The 22,455-nt window shown below is 45.5% G+C and overlaps 1 protein-coding gene and 1 non-coding gene across 2 annotated transcripts in view; both read left to right on the top strand.

The window, feature by feature from the left end:
* LOC126419875 (ankyrin repeat domain-containing protein 50) overlaps positions 1 to 22,455 on the top strand; it is a 513,285-nt gene that overhangs the window by 128,454 nt on the left and 362,376 nt on the right. The gene's annotated exons all lie outside the window — the stretch shown is intronic.
* On the top strand, positions 8,963 to 9,037 carry Trnas-cga (transfer RNA serine (anticodon CGA)). Its single transcript has one exon. It is a non-coding gene; the product is annotated as a tRNA-Ser (tRNA).

The following is a 22,455-nucleotide window of genomic DNA, read 5'->3' as shown; positions in this document are numbered from 1 at the left end:
GACAATGTTGAATTACGCCCAAAAACGACGCCGCGTAGACATCGATCAGGAATTGCTAAATGAAGTAGACAACGATCCAGAACTACTAAAGGAGGTTATAACAGGTGACGACATGTGAGTATACGATTATGACGTCGAAACTGAGGGTCAAACGCCCTAGTGGAAACTGCATGAAGAGCCAAGAATGTAAAAAATTCGACAAGATCGATGACGTGTGAGAGTTCTTCTCACTGTTTTCTTCGATTATAATGCACCATGAGTTCCTGCCTTATGGTCGTACGGTCAGTAACGAATAGTACCCGTAAGTTAAGCTCGCTGTACATGGACCCCGAGGCTGGAAATAACTATGAAAGGACGTCGTGACGCCACTATTGATGACATAAAAACATAATCGCTGAAGGAGCTGAACATCAAATCGAAAAGTGAATTCTAGAAGTGCTTCCAAGATTGGAAGAAGCGCTAACACAAGTGTGTTACATCTTAGGAGGATTACTTTGAAAGAGACAAAGTTGATTTTGATGAATAAATAAAAATTCTTTAAGAAAACAAAAATTCCTGTTACTTTTTGGTAACACCACGTATGTTCAGCAAAGATCGTACGGTAGTTTACTAGTAATAGTATAAAGCTAGTCACTAAGTCGCCATAGAAGCAGCGTCAACAAAATCAAATTGACATGTCAAATGATTAGCATTTCAGCACAACCACAACAAACGGTAGGAGTAACACGATCTTCACAATATGTATTTCTCATTCAGAAATTGCATTCCAGTATTAGCTGCTTGAGTTAATCGTCTACCAACACATATTCGGACACTTCGTAGCTTACCGAGACTGTGGTTTACCGTTATACGGTATTGTTGGTCGGGATGCCACGACTGTCACGATAGTATGGAATCAATGGGTTTGTTAGTAAGATGTTCCACAGATCATCTGAACGATTCTTGTATCGAAATGGTGTGGAACGAGTCATTTTACAGGGCATATGCACGTGATTTACGTTAACATTCATGATCACGTTATTATTTTTAGTCCTACTCATGCAACTAAACTTAATTTTTTTTTACTAGCTACCAGTTTTTAAGTAGAATTTCGTCAGTGGAATGAAGGAGTTTCCAGAAGAAATGATTTTGAATTTGATTTAAAACTTGCTTCGCTACCTGTCAGACATTATGTGTTGTTGGGAAAATGATCAAAAATTTTTGTTTCTGCATATTGAGCTCCTTTGTGAGCTACTGACAGCTTAACCATAAGTAATAAAGGTCATTTTTCCCGCTATTGTTGTTGGTATCTACTTCACTGTTGGGCTCAAATTGTGATGGGCTATTTATGACGACTTTCATTAGCGAATTTATGTTCTGTGACGGCGCAGTTAAAATTTCTAGCTTTTTGAAGAGGTACGTACATGCCGTCCTTGGGTGAATATACATATTATTCTTACTGCTCGGTTTTGTGCAGTCGTTACCCCAGAAAATGATTACGTACGACTTTACTGAGTAGAAATATGCAAAATATGTCAGGAGATTGGTGCATTTGTTTCCAAGATCAGCAACTATACAAAGAGCAAAACTGGCTGAACTGAATTTGCTTGAGAAGTACAGTATTATGCTTCTTTCAGTTAAAGTTGTCATCAATATGTACACCCAAAAATTTGGTACATTCTGCCCTGTTTACTGACTCCAGCCCATGTGATACAGCAGATGTTGCTATAGCACTATTTATTGTACATTAGTGATTGCAGTGCGTTTTTTTTTCAAAATTTTGGGACAGTCAGTTTTCATAAAACTACTTAATAATTCCTTGGAAAATATCATTTACCAACTCTTCTGTTCTTTTCTCTCTAATGCAATTTATTATACCATTAGTATCGTCTGCAGAAGATACCAGTTTTGCTCGTTGCATGTTATGTGGAAGGTCATTCACATATATAAAGTGTACCCAGAATTGAACCCTGTGGGACGCCATTTGTGGTTTCTCCCCAGTCACTAAAATCTTCTCCTCTTCCGACACTGCTTGAGTTGTTCAACACAAATATTGCAGAATAGGAGCGACCGCACGTGAATCGCATTTTCAATTCTGCTGATTCAAATAAAATACACAATAGGATGAGAAAGAGAATTTATTCCCTCAGTAATTAAAAAAAAGCCCGAGAGGACAGATCTATTGATCGCTCGGCCGTGCAGTGTGATACAACCACGTCATGCATCTTGAGCCAGAAAGTAGGCTCGATTTCAGCAAGACAGGTACCACGCGGACAGCACCAACGGCGTCTGAAGCATCGCGGACTGTCAAGACAATGACAACTGTTGCGGCTTCGTTTGTTGGGACAGCTCAGAGACGCACCCACAGTGGTGGGCGCATCGCAAACACTGGACAGATAAGTGGTAGCTCGGCGTCTCTGCAGACTAGTATCTGCTCTAGATACAGCATTATGATAACGCATTCCTGTGTGGAGGTTCCGAGGAGACTGAACGTAAGCAGGTTGCGCACGTATTCGTCATACTGGAGCAGCCTTCTGCGTGATGGTACGAAGTACCGTGGGGAAAACAACGCTATCACTTCTGGTTTGCATAGCCGCTAATTTCCGCAACAGGCATTAAATTTCTAACGTGTTCAGGCCGGTAGTTGTACCCTGTCTTCGAGATCCTCGTGACTTTGTCTTTTACCAAGATATCGCCGGTGCAACACACTCTTCAGCTGTCTCAGCAAGTGAAAACATCTGGTCATTGTGTTGCTGAGGGATTGGCGCGCCGACAGTCGCCAGCCCCGATTTACATAGAGTTGAATCAGTATGAAATGAAGTTAAAACGAAAAAAGAAAAAAAGCAGGCAGCATTGATTGGTCAAGTTATCAAAAATTAATAGCACCCATACTCCGATGTGGATTGAAACAAAACATAAAATGAGTCACTTCTTGAAAGAGTAAAATAATACTTCCGGCAGTGAAGGTCGGCTAAATTGTCACTGAGTCTATGTTCATTAAACACACACTCCACAGCAGTCAGAACTCCATAGGACGGTTAATGTTAAAGTATAAACTGAATGAACGAAACTGAAGTCCCGTAGGAAGGAAAACTGTCTAAGTCCGGTTTGCAGCCGTTTGAAAGTTAAGCAGGTCCACATGTCTACCACGTCGACAAAGTTCCCGTCTTCTTTGGCGGGTAGGTCAAGACACTCATAAGTCCACTGCTTTGTGCTCACGGATTCGCGAAGTCAGACGTGAACGGCAGCGACGTTGCGGAGACTGGTCTCGAGTGAGAATGATGGAATCCTTACAAATTCGGCGACTGGCCGTGGAAACTCACTGGAGTGAACACGTATGGTCTGGCCCAGGCGCTGGGATGAAGCGTGTCTTGCGGAAGAGAATAGGTCTCCGTCTCCAGCGGTTATTGCGTTGGACGGACGGAGCATGGCAGTCTGTCTTCCGGAAAATTGTCCCCTGTGTATTAGGCATATTCGAAGCTTTAATGTGATGTTAGTGGCGAACACTACAGGTGTTAAGCGTTGGTACAGCAGAACTATCCGTATGTGTTACCGAAACACAGTTTGACTCGATGCCCAGCTAGACTGTCATTTTCGCTGCCAGACGTGCAAGTTCATGTACTAAATTTCCCATCCTGAACCACCAAATAACCAACGAATTTCATAATTCTTTGCAATAGGGTCTGCAGCTGGGATGAATTTTTTGAATGATTTCATGATACTTTAGCTGTCATTCTCTTTATTTCATGTGCGAGTGTACAATTTCGGCCTTAGGACATTTTCAAGTATATTGTTGACGGCTCTTTAGTGGTATATTAGGGCATGTACATAATTGCTCCTAGGGCTGCATGTAATAGTCATAAAATAAATTAGAAAAGGTTTATATACAAGAGCTTTGCAACAATTGGTCGGAAGTGACGTACTCCTAAAATAGGGAAAAATCTTTTCCAATTTATTTTATGACCATCACATGCAGTCATGGGAGTTAAGACCTACATGGGAAAATACCACTAAAGAACCGTCCACAAAGTACTTGAAAATGGCCTATGCCCGAAACGGTTGAATTGTATATGAAATACGGAGAATGGCAGCTGAAGACCTCACAAAAACATTCAAAAAATTTAATGGTGTATTATTCCTGCTACACGGTGCATGCGCTCAAAAAATAAAGTTGGTTATTTGCCATCTATCCCGATGGTGCAGTTTTAAATCATGAGGTAGTAAAAGTCACCGATTTTTTTTAAGTGCGCAAAGCCAGGCTTGGAAAAATTAAAGTTGTGGACGCCGACCAGTAAGTGACGAGCAATCGAAAACGGGCCGTTGCTTCATTTTAAGCGGCAGGTTCCCCCCTGTGCTTTCAGTCGACTCAAGCTGGTTGTTAAGACATGTTTAATTTAGAAGAGCGGTGCACATGGCAATCTCGGCTGCTTTATGCCAAGTTTTTCTCGAACTGCATTTTACGGTAACGGGAGACTACTCGACGTGGTGCAGACGTGACGTGACGTGCCGCCATGCCGTGAAGCCAGCCGGCGCTGCTCCAGGATCTGGGGTGGAGAGAGCCGTCAGCGTGTGGCCTGACAGACGCTGCCAATAACCGCCGGCGGCCTGCCAATACTACACGCGGCCGCCGCGCAAAAAATACGCACGCCAAGGCTGGCGACGCGCGCAGCCTCCTCCCTGCTCCTTCTCACATGGCACGCACTGCCTCGCTGCTGCTTATCGTGAACCTTAAATCAGAGTCGGATTCTGATGAGGAAATACGCACACGTTACTGCACCACAATGCTATGCCGAACTGACCACTGGATGTCATGAGATGCCGACCTGTCAGTATAAACCAACACGAGGAGTATCGTGTTCTCACTAGAGGTTCAGTAACGGTAGGATGGGACGGTCAGAAGAGTTTCGTGACTTTGAAATTGAACTAGTTATCGAATGACGCCAGAGTAATAAACCCATTGCCGGCCGCGGTGGTCTCGCGGTTCTAGGCGCGCAGTCCGGAACCGTGCGACTGCTACGGTCGCAGGTTCGAATCCTGCCTCGGGCATGGATGTGTGTGATGTCCTTAGGTTAGTTAGGTTTAAGTAGTTCTAAGTTCTAGGGGACTAATGACCACAGCAGTTGAGTCCCATAGTGCTCAGAGCCATTTGAATAAACCCATTAAGGACATTTCGCGCCTTCTAAAGCTACCTAAATTGACTGTTAGTGATGTGATCGTGAAGTGGAAACGCGAAGGAATAACCACAGTGAAATGCCTGGGCTAGCAGGACAGAACGGATTAGGTTGTGGAAAGGGGCCAAAATGAGTTCCTGTCAGTTGCACTCAACATAAAACTTTATCTATCAACATACAATATTACAACAAGGATGCAAACCACTCAAAACTTTAATCGACCTCCTTTGATTAACTTTAGATCGGCTGAAGGCCACATTCAAAATCCAAGACACAAGGCTTAAACAAAATTGAAATAAAAGGTTCTTCTGGAGGTTTCACCCAAGAATATTTTCTAAATTTTCAATCTAATCGGCTGAAGGCTTAGCAATTTAATTTTAATGGAACTAACTAGACTGGAGGTCTCACATTAAGCAATAAGAGGAGTTTCAATCAAAAGGCAGAAGGGCTTATCTTAAAACATTTCATGCAAATTGGGATGAAGGCCCCATTCAAAAGCATATCAATCGTATGCCTTAAGGGCAAGAGAAGAATATTAATTTAAGAGATATTAAAACTCGCCTGAATGCCGCTCACCAACAAATAATTTAACGGCTTAAGCCCTAGAAGAAGATTTTCCATTTTAAAGGGCAGAAGGCAGTATCTTAAAATATTTCATATAAGATAAAGAATAACAATCTCATGCCTTAAGGGCAAGACAAGAACATTAATTTAAGAGATATTGATACTTGGCTGAAAGCCACACATCAACCAAATAACAAAACTCCAAACAGGGAAATTACTACATAACACACAAGGAACGGCGCTCAGACGTTTCCAAGGGTTGGCCTGGGATTGTAACACTATTGCGCGTTTAGGTGAGACAGGCAGCCTGTCCAACAACTTCTTAATCTGGAAGCAACCAAACCGACAGACAGCCGACCGACCAATCAACCAAATCAGTTCCGCTCCACGCAACCTGCAAAATGACCACAGTACACGACACACAGACTATTGGCGCCCACAGCGACCAACAACACCACCTCAGCTGTCGAACTTCATGCTGCACTGGACAGTAACAACACGACGAGCAAAATACACTGCCTAAAATTATGTCAACGACCAGGGCAGGTGACCGAAACGTCAACGGCCACAATGCAGAAGATACCGCTGGCGAACTTCCATAATAGGGAATAAATTAAGTTAAATTTCACAGGAAGATGGCTGAAATCTCAGTCGACTTAAATACACACACGTTGTTGCTTGCGGGAGCGTCCTAAAAGCGACAACCAGGATCAAACGAAGAAATGTAAACAGTTGAGGCTCGACAGAAAGTTAAGTGACGACTGAACTTTCATGTCCAAGATCGGTGGGCGTAGCACTAGCAAGCAGCACCTCACACTCCAACCGCGCGTGCACGCCGCCAGCGGCTCCAGCCCGACTATGCGCGACGGAGGCTTGCTTCGTGCTCTACGCCAACCGACCAACTGGACTGCTAGTCCGTCCGCGACTGCTGCTCCGTCGCGACTGTACTGCTGGTGCGTCTCCCACTCACTGACTACCCGGCACACGACGACCCGGAAATACTATCGGTCACTCCAGAGATGTTACGACAGTGCGCTTATCGATACGCGCTGCTGCTGCCTCTCACGGGCAAGCAAGGCAGGAAGTTAGTGACGCCAGTAAATGGAATAAGAAAACGAGGCGGCACTACCGTAATAGAAGATGACAAACAATTAATGGGATGAACACGAGCCATGCACGGCTCACACAGCTAAACAAAGACCATGCAGACCTCATGTACTCACGGACAGGGACCGTCGAACATTGTGGAGGGTGGTTATAAAAGAAATGCAGGAAAAAAGTATAAGGAATACTCGTGAGTTCAAAAGCGTTAGCAGTAGTCCAGCTGTCACAGCGGCTGTATGTAAGGAGATAAAAAGAACGGGGTACAGTGGTAGAGCAACTCCTCATATTCCACACTTTTCTGTAGTCAATGTCAAGCGACGCTTCATGAAGTGCAAAGAGACATCACTGTACAGTGGCTGATTTGGAGTGATGAATCACACTACACCCTGTGGCAGTCCGATGGACAGGTTTGGGTTTGGTGAATGCCTGGAGAAAGTTACCTGCCATCCTGTGCAGTGCCAACAGGAAACTATGTGGGTGGTGCTGTTAGGTATGGGGGGTCTTTTTCTTGACCACAGTATAGTCCCCACATTGCACTTAAGAAAACGCTAAATGCCGAAGGATGTGGACATATTTTACAGCACTATGCAATACGTACAGTAGAGGAACAGTTTGGAGATATTCAAGGATTTGAGAGGAATAATCATTCGAAACAAAAAAAGTCAAGTAAACATGGGGTCTAAAACGCATACCTTAAGATCTATGAGCAATTCTTGATCTTCTATACTGTGAAACAAATCTCTTCCACTGCAAGCTCTTTGCTTTCCATATTTTGGGAAGTGGTAGTATGGACTAAAACATGGGAAAAATGCCCAGTAAACATATGTCCGAAAACGCATAACTTAAGAGCTATGCGCACTTGTTCATGTTCGCTATTTTGAAACACAACTCTTCTAATGAACAAGTGCTCATAACTTGATCCAATTTTTGTATTATATACATAATAAACAAAAATATTACACACCGTTTTTGTTTATATATACCAGTAGGTATATAAAAACACATGGCATTTATTCGCAATTGCGAATACAGACAACCATGATGTGTGTACTAGAATGAAGACAATGAAAATTTTTGACGGACGGGGCCTCGAACCCGGGGTTTTCCGCTTTACGCTGGCGGTCTCCTTAGCATTGGCTATCCATGCACTGTCCACGACCTATCCCAAACTTCCATATGTTGTCGCTTCTCTTTCACAACCTGTACTCTTACGCATATTATGTAATTCCCATACAGAGGAGGACATTTTAAATGAAAGTCGCTGCCTGATATCGGCAGATAAATTCGATATTGTAGTGCCGGATGTTGTTAAGAAGAACGATGTCATGTTCTTTCGGACATACCGTACATCGTTATCGTATTATTTCTTTGTTTTAAGGACATTACCGTGGATTTATACATATTTAAAAAGAAATGCCACTCCGCTAAATTGCTATACTGTCCACGATAACGATACACGGTATGTCCGAAGGAACATGGCATCGTCTCTTTAACAACAGCCGGCACTACAATATCGAATTTATCTGCCGATATCAAGCAGTGACTTTCAGTTAAAATGTCCTCCTCCGTACAGGAATTACATAATATGCGTAAGAGTACAGGTTGTGAAAGAGAAGCGACAACATATGGAAGTTTGGGGTAGGTCGTGGACAGTGCATGGATAGCCAATGCTAAGGAGACCGCTATCGTAAAGCGCAAAACCCCGGGTTCGAGGCCCCGTCCGCCAAAATTCTCATTGTCTTCATTCTAGTACACACCTCCGCTGCAGAGTGAAAATCTCATTCTGGAAGCGTCCCCCAGGCTGTGGCTAAGCCATGTCTCCGCTATATCCTTTCTTTCAGGAGTGCTAGTTCTGCAAGGTTCGCAGGAGAGCTTCTGTAAAGTTTGGAAGGTAGGAGACGAGATACTGGCAGAAGTAAAGCTGTGAGTACCGGGCGTGAGTCGTGCTTCGGTAGCTCAAATGGCTCTGAGCACTATGGGACTTAACTTCTGTGGTCATCAGTCCCCTAGAACTTAGAACTACTTAAACCTAACTAACCTAAAGACATCACACACATCCATGCCCGAGGCAGGATTCGAACCTGCGACCGTAGCAGTCCCGCGGTTCCGGACTGCGCGCCTAGAACCACTAGGCCACCGCGGCCGGCTCGGTAGCTCAGTTGGTAGAGCACTTGCCCGCGAAAGGCAAAGGTCCCGAGTTCGAGTCTCGGTCGGGCACACAGTTTTAATCTGCCAGGAAGTTTCACACCTGATGGTTGTCTGTATTCGCAACTGCGAATAAATGCAATGTGTTTTTATATACTCACTGGTGAAAATTTGTATTTATTATGTATGTAATACAAAGATTTATATGCCTTATGGCGCTCCAGTTGTTATATAAAAACTCGCGTGCATCCGAATGCAATGTTCGGTCAAATTATAAAGGAATCGGCGGATAACTTACGGAGATTTCAGATTTTGAACATTTCCACTTTTATTTATGCAGAAGTCTTGTCTGCTTCTTCCGTTTGTTGTAAAAGTGACGCACAAGTATTTAAATGTACAGGCGTTTCTGAGTTTGCATACATCCAAGGCTTCTCGTTTATCTTCACCCACTACTGGGTCTTTTTTGTTTGGTTATTGTCAAACACCATTCTTTGTGACGTTTCCTCTTCCAGTTTTGTAGAATTTCTTCTAAGTATATTTTAAATAAACTCGCTGCTGTTGAGCATCCGTGTGTTCGGCCCTTATTTACGCAGAATTATTGGAAAACCGATAACAATACCGGTGGTAAACTCTAGTCACGTCTTTAAATATTTGGTAGGAATGCTACAAAACGATATGAAGGAGAGATAAGGGCTCGGAAGAGGGTAAACTCACGTTCCGTCGCTCCATACGCATATTGATTAGGACTGAGAAGTACTTTCCTCCATGCAATGTGCAGTGGCTTGCGCGGTTTCTCTGTAGATGTATATTGATGCCTCCTCCTCCTCCTCCTCCTCCTCCTCCTCCTCTTACATTTCCAACGGTAAAATAGATGGCAGATTTTGTTTTTAGAGTTTTCACTACGTAAATTTATTCTACGCGACACTCCTTTAAATTTCATTTCAATGGTGGGATTAACGTACTATAGTTGTAAAGGCAACGGCTACAAAAAGGGGGAAAGAAGACGGCGAACGGAATTTCCTGGTACGGAGCAAGTTAATCCGCCGCAGGAGCACTTCTCAGCAGACCAAGTTCTGGCGGCCCTTTAAACATGACGGTTATTGGCAGCAGCCGACATTCTGACGGCCATCGCGTGAAAGTGAAACTTGGCAGCGGGTTAAGTTAATTCTCGCCAGCGAAATGGCGCGATGTAGGCCGACGTAAAAACGTATGAAAGGTACAGCGGGCTACAGAACTTACTCGCAAAGTTCTCGTGCTTGCTGGAGGACACCATCAAGAGACAATGGCGAGGCCAAATTATAAGTCCTACTTCCAGGAAGCCGAAATAACTGAAGAAACAGACCAGTGCAGAAATCATCTATCGAATGGTGTAGCTTCTGCATAACGCGAAATTTCTCTCTCACAGATCAGTAGAAGTTCCTCGTGGTCACTTTTTATTCAGTGGTGAGCCGGCCGGGGTGGCCGAGCGGTTCAGGCGTTTCAGTCTGGAACCGCGCGACCGCGACGGTCGTAGGTTCGAATACTGCCTCAGGCATGGATGTGTGTGATGCCCTTCAGTTAGTTAGGTTTAAGTAGTTCTAAGTTCTAGGGGACTGATGACCTCAGATGGTAAGTCCCATAGTGCTCAGAGCCATTTGAACCATTTTTTTTTTATTCAGTGATGAAGTCATAAATAACTGTAAGAAGCAAATATACTGACGACCCCAAATACAGGCTGTTTATAAATGAATATCGGGGTTTTAACGCTTTATAATATTTATTATATTAAACTTACCGTTATAGATCATATGTCAAATGAAAGAGCAACTCAAACAGTTTTACCAAGAACCTTATAAATGTTCAGTGTGAGCACCATTTGTCACGCGGCACACATCAAGTCTATAGCCGAGTTCTTCCCAAACATTGATAAGTGTGTCTTCAGTGACTGTAGCAACAGCTGCTTCAATCCGGATTATTAATTCTGGGAGGTCTGCTGGTAGCGGAGGCACGTACACATGACCCTTGATGAAGCCCCAAAGGAAAAAATCGCATGGCGTTAGGTCGGGTGAACGTGGAGGCCACGCAAAGCAAGCCCCCATGTGAGAGATTCAGTAGCACCTGGTTGCTGGTACGAATTTAAGAACCTTCAACATCGCAGCGCGTCAGCAATCGTTGGTTAGTATATTAAAAAACTAGAAACCCGCCTCGATTGCAAAAAAGCACCTAGTGTTAACCTACGTTTCGGCGTAGATAACTACACCTTCTTCAGAACAATAAAACCCACACGTGCCTAAGAAGACCTTTGTCAATGATTAAAAGTTAAGTAACGGTTTAGACTTTGTACATATGTACTGTTTGTGTTTTCCTTTTTTTCGTTTATAAATGTATAGCTATTGTTGTTGTTGTTGTTGTGGTCTTCAGTCCTGAGACTGGTTTGATGCAGCTCTCCATGCTACTCTATCCTGTGCAAGCTTCTTCATCTCCCAGTACCTACTGCAACCTACATCCTTCTGAATCTGCTTTGTGTATTCATCTCTTGGTCTCCCTCTACGATTTTTACCCTCCACGCTGCCCTCCAATGCTAAATTTGTGATCCCTTGATGCCTCAAAACATGTCCTACCAACCGATCCCTTCTTCTAGTCAAGTTGTGCCACAAACTTCTCTTCTCCCCAATCCTATTCAATACCTCCTCATTAGTTACGTGATCTACCCACCTTATCTTCAGCATTCTTCTGTAGCACCACATTTCGAAAGCTTCTATTCTCTTCTTGTCCAAACTGGTTATCGCCCATGTTTCACTTCCATACGTGGCTACACTCCACACAAATACTTTCAGAAACGACTTCCTGACACTTAAATCTATACTCGATGTTAACAAATTTCTCTTCTTCAGAAACGATTTCCTTGCCATTGCCAGTCTACATTTTATATCCTCTCTACTTCGACCATCATCAGTTATTTTACTCCCTAAATAGCAAAACTCCTTTACTACTTTAAGTGTCTCATTTCCTAATCTAATCCCCTCAGCATCACCCGATTTAATTTGACTACATTCCATTATCCTCGTTTTGCTTTTGTTGATGTTCATCTTATACCCTCCTTTCAAGACACTGTCCATTCCGTTCAACTGCTCTTCCAAGTCCTTTGCTGTCTCTGACAGAATTACAATGTCATCGGCAAACCTCAAAGTTTTTACTTCTTCTCCATGGATTTTAATACCTACTCCGAATTTTTCTTTTGTTTCCTTTACTGCTTGCTCAATATACAGATATACAATGTATAGCTATAGTGTTCTTTTAATCATTGACAAAGGTCTTCTTAGGCACTTGTGGGTCTTATTGTTCTGAAAAAGGTGTAGTTATCTACGCCGAAACCTAGGTTAACACTGGGTGCTTTTTTGCAATCGAGGCGGGTTTCTAGTTTTTTAATATAATGCACCTGGTGGCATTGCGGGAAAATGCCGCAGTGAGGAAAGTATGTAAGCGGAGCAAAGACGAGTCCGGAATCATTCTAACGACAACGCGGGCCCCAAATGGAGAAATCCTCTGGCCTAAAGGGGTTGCGCAAAAATATGGAAACACCACAAACACAACATATTACTCTGCCCAATCAGGTGTAGCGAACCCGTTGACATCAGAAACTTCCAATCGCCTCGTAATGGATAAATACAGAACCTGTATCGTTATCGAGGGAATAATATACAATTGTTCCTGCAAAAAAGTGCAAGTCCAGTAAGCATGATGGAGGTGAACAGCGATCATGCAGCCTTCTCTCCAAAGCAGACCACAAAGGCTGAATAGTATTGGAATCTGGTGGCCGTGGTGGCCATAGAAGACGTGACAGTTCATCCTCGTGCTCACAAAACCAGTCCTGTGTGAACAGAAGTCTTGTCGTCTTGGGCCATCACCTCTGTGACACGAACATTGTACCATGGGATAGCCTGATCAGCCACAATGGTCACACAGTCCAAGGCAGGTATGCGACGCTGCGGAGAAACCATGGCGCCCTTGGAATACCATCACTTGCCTGTCCAGATCACCGCCGAACTCCCGCCATGTTTCTCTCTGGGGATATGAATTCAACCAGAAGATGGATGCGGTGTGAAACAAGGCTCACCAGGCAAAGTGAGTTCCTTCCATTGGTCCGTAGTACAGTTTTTATAGCTTCAGGACCAGGTTTCCTGTTACGAGTATTTGCCACACATATATGTAGTTTTGGAATTGCTGCTCGCGCTGACAGAGCTCGCGTGTGCGGCATTCAGCTCTGCAATGACTTTTGCAGCTGTCTCCCTCTCATTTTTTTCACAGTCCACTTCAATGACCGATCATTCAACACACACTTCCGTTCGCGTTGTGACTTAGCGGACCATGCTTTTCCGCTTTCCCTGTATGCTGTACAAATCTTCGATACGCCAAAGACCTCCGCTCCCTTGCTTACGTAAGCACTCACCTAAGAGCACCAGCAGTTTGCCCAATTTCGAAATCGCTTAGCTCCTCCGTAAACGACTCACATCTACACAGAGCACTGTCTTGACCAGGACTGACACTTTTAATATATTGAGGACATTGCAGCGGTTCCGTTTACGGTCAAATACAGCAGTGCAACGTGCGGGCTTCGTTAGCATCTGTAGTTATGTTGAAGCGTGCACTTCTTGTGGCGTTTGCATATTTTTGTCCAGCCCTTGTAAGCTGCTTCGATAAAGCGGCGGTTGTTGCGGCCCGACAAAGCAGAAACTGTTGTGGCTCGGTGCCTTCCACGAAGCATTTCGGAAACTGCGAAGCTGTTGGTCGTTCGCGTGCTATAGTCGTGAGCCTCTATGGGAAGTTGTTAAGAATGATAAAACCGCGAGTACGCGACGAGGTGATGAATGACCATGCCTCGTCCCAGAAAGTGGATATCGGAAGTTTTCTCTCTCAGAGAACCAGGATAGGTGGTGCTCTGTGTCAGATCTGACAGAGTACAAAGTTTGTACAGACAGAAGTGTTTCGAAGCATCTTGGGGGCTTTGATGCAGACGACCCCTACGTGTTCCCCGTTGACCTAACGTCAGTCGTCAGTTACGATGCAGTGCGCTCGGGGTCATCGAGACTGAACCGTGGCTCAATGGAAACATGTCGCCCGGTCGAATGAGTCACTTTTCGTTTTACGCCAGGTCGACAGTCGTGTCCAGATATGCCTTCATCCAGGGTAACAGGGTCGGAAAGATGTGCCACGCCACGAAGGGGTTAGTATTACGCCGTGGCTGTCATTAACCTGGGCTTCCTTGGGGCCTGGGGACTATGGACTACGACAACATTATTGCAGACACCTGCATCACCTCACGCTACGGTCGCAGGTTCGAATCCTGCCTCGGGCATGGATGTTTGTGATGTCCTTAGGTTAGTTAGGTTTAACTAGTTCTAAGTTCTAGGGGACTAATGACCTCAGCAGTTGAGTCCCATAGTGCGCAGAGCCATTTGAACCATTTGCATCACCTCATGGTAGATGCATCCTCTTTAGCTGTGGCATCTTCTAGATGCATGACTGTCCTCGTCTCACAAGGCTAGAGTATTGCTATATGATAGTGAATTGATCTCTTTACCGCCAAATTTGCCTCATCTGAACCCGATGGACCACAATTTGGACGCTGTTGGGCGCTAGCTCCGAGAACACGAACTAGCGGACCCTAATTTACCAGACTAGCCTGACATGTGCTGGCTATTTCTGGAAACCTACCAGTAACATGTGGAGCGTATGTCACGCAAATGAAATGAAACGATGGTACAGCATTTATTGGCCGGGATTTCCCCTTCGGGGTTCGGCCGACGTATTGCAAGTCTTTTTAGTTGACGCCACTTCGGCGACTTGCGTGTCAATGGTGATGAAAATGATGATGGACACGCAACACCCAGTCCCCCGCCGGAAATCGAAGCCGGACCCCCCTTGCGTGGTAGGCGGTAACGCTACCGCTGCGCTACGGAAAAGAAACACTGCAATGTTGCAGTCCAAATGTTTTAAGCAGATTTGATCATAACGTTTCGGCCGATCAGTGTAGAACATTGCACGGGGTACCCAGGAAGGAAAGGAATGCAGGAAGACCTACAGAGGGTCGACACTTTATATGTAGTGGGCTCTCAACATTACTAGATGTGAACTGCTGCACGTAAATATGCAGAAAGACCCATTATTGTAGTGCTGCAGTCACATCCATAAAATATCTGGGAGAATATGGACGGAGAGATTTAAAGTGGGGCGACCTCATAACATTCATCGCGAGAAAGGCAGATATGATGCTGACACGCAGTGGAAAATATGTGGGCAGTGTTGTCCGCTCGCTGAGGAGCTGGCTTACAAAGAAGAACAGCGCGTTTCGTCACATGTTCGTCTAGTAAGCGGGGAAGAGTCAGAGAGGTACTCATCCAGTTTGCTTGAAGCTGACCAATTATTTCGTCCTATGTATATTTTACCAAAAAAACATGACCTATAAAATTAGAGAGATTTGAGACTACACGGAGGCTTACCAACAATTATTCTTCCTGCTCGCTGTACGTGACTGGGACAGGAAAGAGGGGAAGCGACAGTGGTGTAGAAGGGGCCCTAGGCCGTGCAGCATAAGGTGGCTTGCAGATTGTAGACTTATATGAAGAGAGAGATTTGGGTGTGTGCGGCGGACAGAGCGGCCCACTGCGTCCAATTGCACAACCTCCTGTGTGAAAGGGGTCGTAGTTGACGTTATCGTCCTGCAGAGTGTTTCGAATAAGGTACCGTCTGTGTATGTATGAAATACAGCACACCTTGCGAACGATCGATATTTTAAATGCTATAGACTCTCTGGTCATAAAAATCTAGACAGCTGGTGCGTGTCAATCATTCACCTGAATTCTGCTGGGGACGCTTTCAGTGAGGTGTCTGAATGCCTGTGGAAGAAGTGCAGCCCATTCTCGCTTCAAGACCGAAACCTGAGAAGGTAATGATATTGAACGCCGGGATCTGGAACTAAGACGACGTTCTAACTCATCTCGTACCTGTTCCATTGTGTTCAGGTCGGGATTCTGAGAACGCCAGACCATTTCAGAAATGCTATTGTCCACAAAACATTGCCTCACAGATACTCCTTCATGACAGCAGACATTATCAAGCTGATACAACCAGTCATCATCTCCGAACCCTTCGTGCACTGTACGCAGTACAAAATGCTAAAAGATGTGTTCGTACCCTTCTACATTTGGCCCTGTGTTAACCTCAATAAGAGGACCACACCCTAACCACTAAAAACACCCCCACACCGGAACAGCACCACCTCTGTTCTTCACTGATATCACAGCATATGATGGTAGGTAACGTTTTCCAAAGCTCTGCCAAACTCAAACGCTTCTACCTGATTGCTACAGACTATAATGTGATTCGTCACCGCAAATCACTCGTTTCCAGTCGCCCAATGTCCGGTGGCGTCGCTCTTTACAGCAACCCAAGTATCGCATAGCATTCACTTCAGAAATGTGTGGCTGATAAGGTGCTGCTCAGCATTACACCGCCCAAGTTTTAGCTCCCTATGAACATTCATTGTGCTAGCTGGAGGACTGGTAACACTTCGGAAATTACGTGTGAGTCCTTCCCGTCTCTGTTCATCCATAAGTACGTGATATCTGCCTAGTCTTGGTTTAGGTATGGTTGTTCCTTCGCTTTTTCACTAAATCAGGTGATAGCCAATGACTACTCACCGTTCGAAGTCACTGAGCTGTCTTGAGACACACACTCTGCTATTACTGCACCTTTACTGACAACACAATACCCCGCGCCTCATGTTGTCGAATTCGCCTTTAGTGACCTTATTGGCCGAATTACGCACTCCATCGGCATGTGCGTGTAGTTTTGATAAGGTAGTGTATCATATGTGACAGAAACAATAAACCACCCTGTCGCAGGATCATCCGCAACTGAGCATTATACGAGGGTCACTCCAAAAGAAATGCACACTATTTTTGTAAAAATACAGTTTTCATTCTGCATGTGTGAAAGTTTTACAGTGTGTAGATACGTCCTTCCCGCTTGTTTTCAAACTTAGTTCAACCTGTTCCCGTGAGTGGCGCCGTCACAGCATGTCGTCGAGAGGGCTGCTACACTTGACGTTCGTCAGAAGCAACGTGCTGTCACAGAATTCCTGTGCTGTGAAAACGAGACAGTGGGAAACATCCACAAGAGGTTGGAAAAGGTGTATGGAGATGCTGCTGTCGATCGCAGTACAGTTAGTCGGTGGACAGCAGGTTACGTGATGAAAGCGGGCACGGCAGTATTGAGGATTGTCCTCGCAGCAGCAGGCCTCGTACTGCACACAGTCCAAACAATGTGCAGAGAGTTAACGAATTGGTGACTGCTGACAGACGCATCGCAGTGAACTAATTGTCACGATACGTTGGGATAGGGGAAGGAAGAGTTTGCAGAATACTGAAAGTGTTGGCGTTAAAAAAGGTTTGTGCTAGGTGGGTTCCCAGGATGTTGGCAGTGGCTCACAAAGAAACAAGAAAAGCGGTTTGCAGCGAACTTTTGGAACAGTAAGAGAATATATAATAACGTCGTGTGACGAGGGCCTCCCGTCGGGTAGACCGCTCGCCTGGTGCAAGTCTTTCGATATGACACCACTTCGGCGACTTGAGCGTCGATGGCGATGAAATGATGATGATTAGGACAACACAACACCCAGCCCCTGAGCGAAGAAAACCTCCGACCCAGCCGGGAATCGGACCCGAGCCCTTAGGATTGACAGTGTGTCGCTCTGACCACTCAGCTACCAAGGGCGGACAGTAAGAGAATGGTGGAGATGAATTTCTTGGAAGAATTGTGAGAGGTGATGAAACATGGCTCCATCATATTTCACCAGAGACAAAGAGGTAATCAGTGGAGTGGCATCATGCAAATTCACCAAAGAAAAAAAAATTCAAAACCACACCTTCTGCTGGAAAAGTTATGGCTACGGTGTTTTTCGATTCCGAAGGACTCTTGCTTGTGGACATCAAGTCAAGTGGAACCACCATAAATTCTGATGACTTCAAGCTCGACTGAGTGGTGTTCGACCACATCGGCAAAAGGAGGATGTTTTGCTGTTGCACGACAATGCACGGCCACATGTCAGTCAAAAAAACCATGGAAGCGATCACAAAACTCGAATGGACAACACTGAAGCACACGCCTTACTGCCCTGACTATCATCTCTTTGGGAAACTGAAAGACTCTCTTCGTGGAACAAGGTTTGAAGATGTTGGATACCTTGCGCACGCTGCCAAAGAGTGGCTCCAACAGGTTGGTCCAGAATTTTACGGTGCGGGTATACAGATGCTGGTTCCAAGATGGCGTAAGGCAGCTGAGAGGGATGGACATTATGTGGAGAAATGAAAATATTGTTCCTAAAGGATGTATTTACATACTGTATAACTTTCAAACATGTAGAATAAAAGATGGATTTAAAAAAAAAAGTAGTGTGCATTTCTTTTGGAGTGACACTCGTACTAGAGGTTGAAAATACCGCTGCAGTTGTAAGGTTCTTTTATTTAGGACATGACCGGTTTCGGCCTCTTATACGCGTATCTTCTGGTGTCATAACTTGGTGCTGTGACACCGAGCGGCGCCGTCGACGAGTACAAGACACGATGTGCTACCGGCGAGCGCAGAGCATGGAGTCCACCGCGTCTTGTACTCGTCCACGTCGGCGCTCGGAGTCACAGCACGAAGGTACGACACCTGTAGACAGGCGTATAAGAGCCCGAAACCGGTCGTGTCCTAAATAAAAGAACCTTACAACTGCAGTGGTAAAATACAGGGAGCGAAAGGCTGTTTACAATTTGTACAGAAACCAGAAGGCAGTTATAATTGTCGAGGGGCGCGAAAGGGAAGCAGTGGTGGGAGTGAGACAGGCTTGCAGCCCATCCCCGATGTTATTCAATCTGTGTATTGAGCAAGCAGTAAAGGAAACAAAAGAAGAATTCGGAGTAGGAATTAAAATCCATGGAGAAGAAATAAAAGCTTTGAGGTTCGCCGATGACATAGTAATTCTGTCAGAGACAGCAAAGGACTTGGAAGAGCAGTTGAACGGAATGGACATTGTCTTGAAAGGAGGGTATAAGATGAACATCAACAAAAGCAAAACGAGGATAATGGAATGTAGTCGAATTAAATCGGGTGATGCTGAGGGAATTAGATTAGGAAATGAGAGACTTAAAGTAATAAAGGAGTTTTGCTATTTGGGGAGCAAAATAACTGATGATGGCCAAAGTAGAGAGGATATATAATGTAGACTGGCAATGGCAAGGAAAGCGTTTCTGAAGAAGATAAATTTGTTAACATCGAGTATAGATTTAAGTGTCAGGAAGTCGTTTCTGAAAGTATTTGTATGGAGTGTAGCCATGTATGGAAGTGAAACATGGACGATAAATAGTTTGAACAAGAAAAGAATAGAAGCTTTAGAAGTCTACATCTACATTTATACTCCGCAAGCCACCCAATGGTGTGTGGCGGAGGGCACTTCACGTGCCACTGTCATTACCTCCCTTTCCTGTTCCAGTCGCGTATGGTTCGCGGGATGAACGACTGCCGGAAAGCCTCCGTTCGCGCTCAAATCTCTCTAATTTTACATTCGTGATCTCCTCGGGAGGTATAAGTAGGGGGAAGCAATATATTCGATATCTCATCCAGAAACGCACCCTCTTGAAACCTGGACAGCAAGCTACACTGCGATGCAGAGCGCCTCTCTTGCAGAGTCTGCCACTTGAGTTTGCTAAACATCTCCGTAACGCTATCACGCTAACCAAATAACCTTGTGACGAAACGTCCCGCTCTTCTTTGGATCTTCTCTATCTCCTCCGTCAACCCGACCTGGTACGGATCCCACACTGATGAGCAATACTCAAGCATAGGTCGAACGAGTGTTTTGTAAGCCACCTCCTTCGTTGATGGACTACATTTTCCAAGGACTCTCCCAATGAATCTGAACCTGGTACCCGCCTTACCAGCAATTAATTTTATATGATCATTCCATTTCAAATCGTTCCGTACGCATATTCCCAGATATTTTACAGAAGTAACTGCTACCAGTGTTTGTTCCGCTATCATATAATCATACAATAAAGGATGTGGTGCTACAGAAGAATGCTGAAGATTAGTTGGGTAGATCACATAACTAATGAGGAGGTATTGAATAGAATTGGGGAGAAGAGGAGTTTGTGGCACAACTTGACCAGAAGAAGGGACCGGTTGGTAGGACATGTTCTGAGGCATCAGGGGATCACAAATTTGGCATTGGAGGGCAGCGTGGAGGGTAAAAATCGTAGAGGGAGACCAAGAGATGAATACACTAAGCAGATTCAGAAGGATGTAGGTAGCAGTAAATACTGGGAGATGAAGAAGCTTGCACAGTATAGAGTAGCATGGAGTGCTGCATCAAATCAGACCCAGGACTGAAGACCACAACAACAACAACAACAACAACATACAACTGCAGCGTTATTTTCAACCTCTGACATAAACAGTAGTTGGAGGCTCGACTTGGAACCGTGTATGTGCTTTCTTTTTGCGAAACCCGAGAACATTGCAGTAGCAATAGAGAAATCCACCGGAGCTGCGATTGCCCATGCGGGTCTCGGGGTGCGGTGGAAGACGTGGCGCCGCATTAATGGCTGGGCCCGCCTTGCGGGGCAGTGTCCGGACGCCAGATGGGACCGCGGCGCCGTAATTGGCGGAGCGGCGGGCACCGGAAGGCGCGCCGGAAGTCGCGGTTGCCGGCGGCGGCGTCTCCAGGGGCTCGGCTGGCCGATCGATGGCGTTCATTATGAGCGGCGAGCGCGCGAGAAGTGCGTTGCGGGATCGGTCGCGGGGAACCAATTACAGGCTCCGATGAGTTAACTCGGCCTGGCGGCGAGTCGGGCTGCGCCGCGCCGTCACTGCACGCGTCGACCTGCTCCCCTTGATGAGGGGATCGAAACGTTCGCGGTTCGTTAGTATGCGACCTCGCGTACTGCCTCGCGACACCCTCCAAATCTTTGCCATGGAAAAAAAAAAAAAAATTACGGAGCAGGGAAATTGACGGGATGGAGGGGCAAGTATGGGATGTAACACATCCACTTTTCTTGTACGCTATTCCCACTCGTAGGGACTGATGACCTTAGCAGTTAAGTCCCATAAGATTTCACACACATTTGAACATTTTTTTAGTCGTCAGTAATCAGGAGACTTAAGGCGTTAACCTTTGTGCAGGGAAAGTACGGCCATCCCTTTCCCCTCCTCTTGCCGGCGTCTGCAGCTCGTGATTGGCTGAAATGATCACGTGGGACTTCCGGTCGTATTGGAGCCTCCTGTTACATAACATAGACCCATAGGCGTCCGCAAGGGTGTGGGGGCTGGGGCTGTCAGAGGGGAAGATGGGTAACTGTCCCTCCTGGAATCTCCGGTAGGTTACTTCCTGGCATATTAAAACTGGGTGTCAGACCGGTTCTCGAACACCAGAGCTTTCCCTTTCGCGGGGAAATCCTTACCGACTTAGCATAACCCACGGCCCGTCCTCGTGAAGCTTCACTTCCCGCAATATCTCACCTCGTACCTTCCAAATTTCGCAGTTCTCCAGCATAACTGAGGTACTACACAGTCGAGTCACATGTGTCCACCACCCACGTTCGACGGTAACGTGCAATACGTACTCACAGAACCAACAGGACTAACAGTGGATGGAATATAAACCGAGTCCGGAGAACATTGCAGTAGTTGTCGTAATGCGGAAACAGAGCGATTTATCTTACATCCCTTAGGACATCAGTCTTTCGGGCCAAGGTTGGAAGCATTCCAGAGCCGGGTATGTTTGTAAACTGATCGCCTGCTGCCAGCGTTCAAGTATACCTCGCAAGGCTTCAGCCTGGAACCGCGCGACCGCTACGGTCGCAGGTTCGAATCCTGCCTCGGGCATGGGTGTGTGTGATGTCTTTGGGTTAGTTAGGTTTAAGTAGTTCTAAGTTCCAGGGGGCTGATGACCTCAGCTGTTAACGCTCATAGTGCTCAGAGCCATTCGAACCATTTTTGAGCAATATGATGCTATCGAATACCGGTCCCAAGGCAACTGTGGTGCACCGTGGTTAATAGTTAACAAGGATGAACGGCTGTTGCGAAGATGTGTACGGGCGAACAGAACTACTGAGCAATTGACTGGCCATATAAACGAAGGCGCCACCAACAGTGTCTCTCCAAAGATCGTTCGGCGATCGGTCCTCAGCAGCGGGCGACAGGTTCTTGCACTTATACTGACTGCTTTTCATCGACGACGAACGCTGGAATTTCCACAGTAGTATCTTAACTGGAGATCCCCGAGTACCGACACATGGCCTTTTCAGATGAATCGCGTTTTATGCTCCATAGACGTGAAACATCTTAAAGCAAATACCCTGCAACGATCGTCGTAAGGGTCCAGGCCGGTGGAGGGAGCGTATGGTCTGGGGAGCGTTTGCATGGCATTCCCTGGGTGTCTTCATCATTATTGAAGACACAATGGATCAACAAG

The sequence above is a fragment of the Schistocerca serialis genome, chromosome 9 (genome assembly GCF_023864345.2).
Source record: "Schistocerca serialis cubense isolate TAMUIC-IGC-003099 chromosome 9, iqSchSeri2.2, whole genome shotgun sequence".
Taxonomy (NCBI): Eukaryota; Metazoa; Arthropoda; class Insecta; order Orthoptera; family Acrididae; genus Schistocerca; species Schistocerca serialis.
The sequence above is the reverse complement of the archived record's forward strand: the minus strand, read 5'-3'. Positions and strand labels throughout refer to the sequence as shown.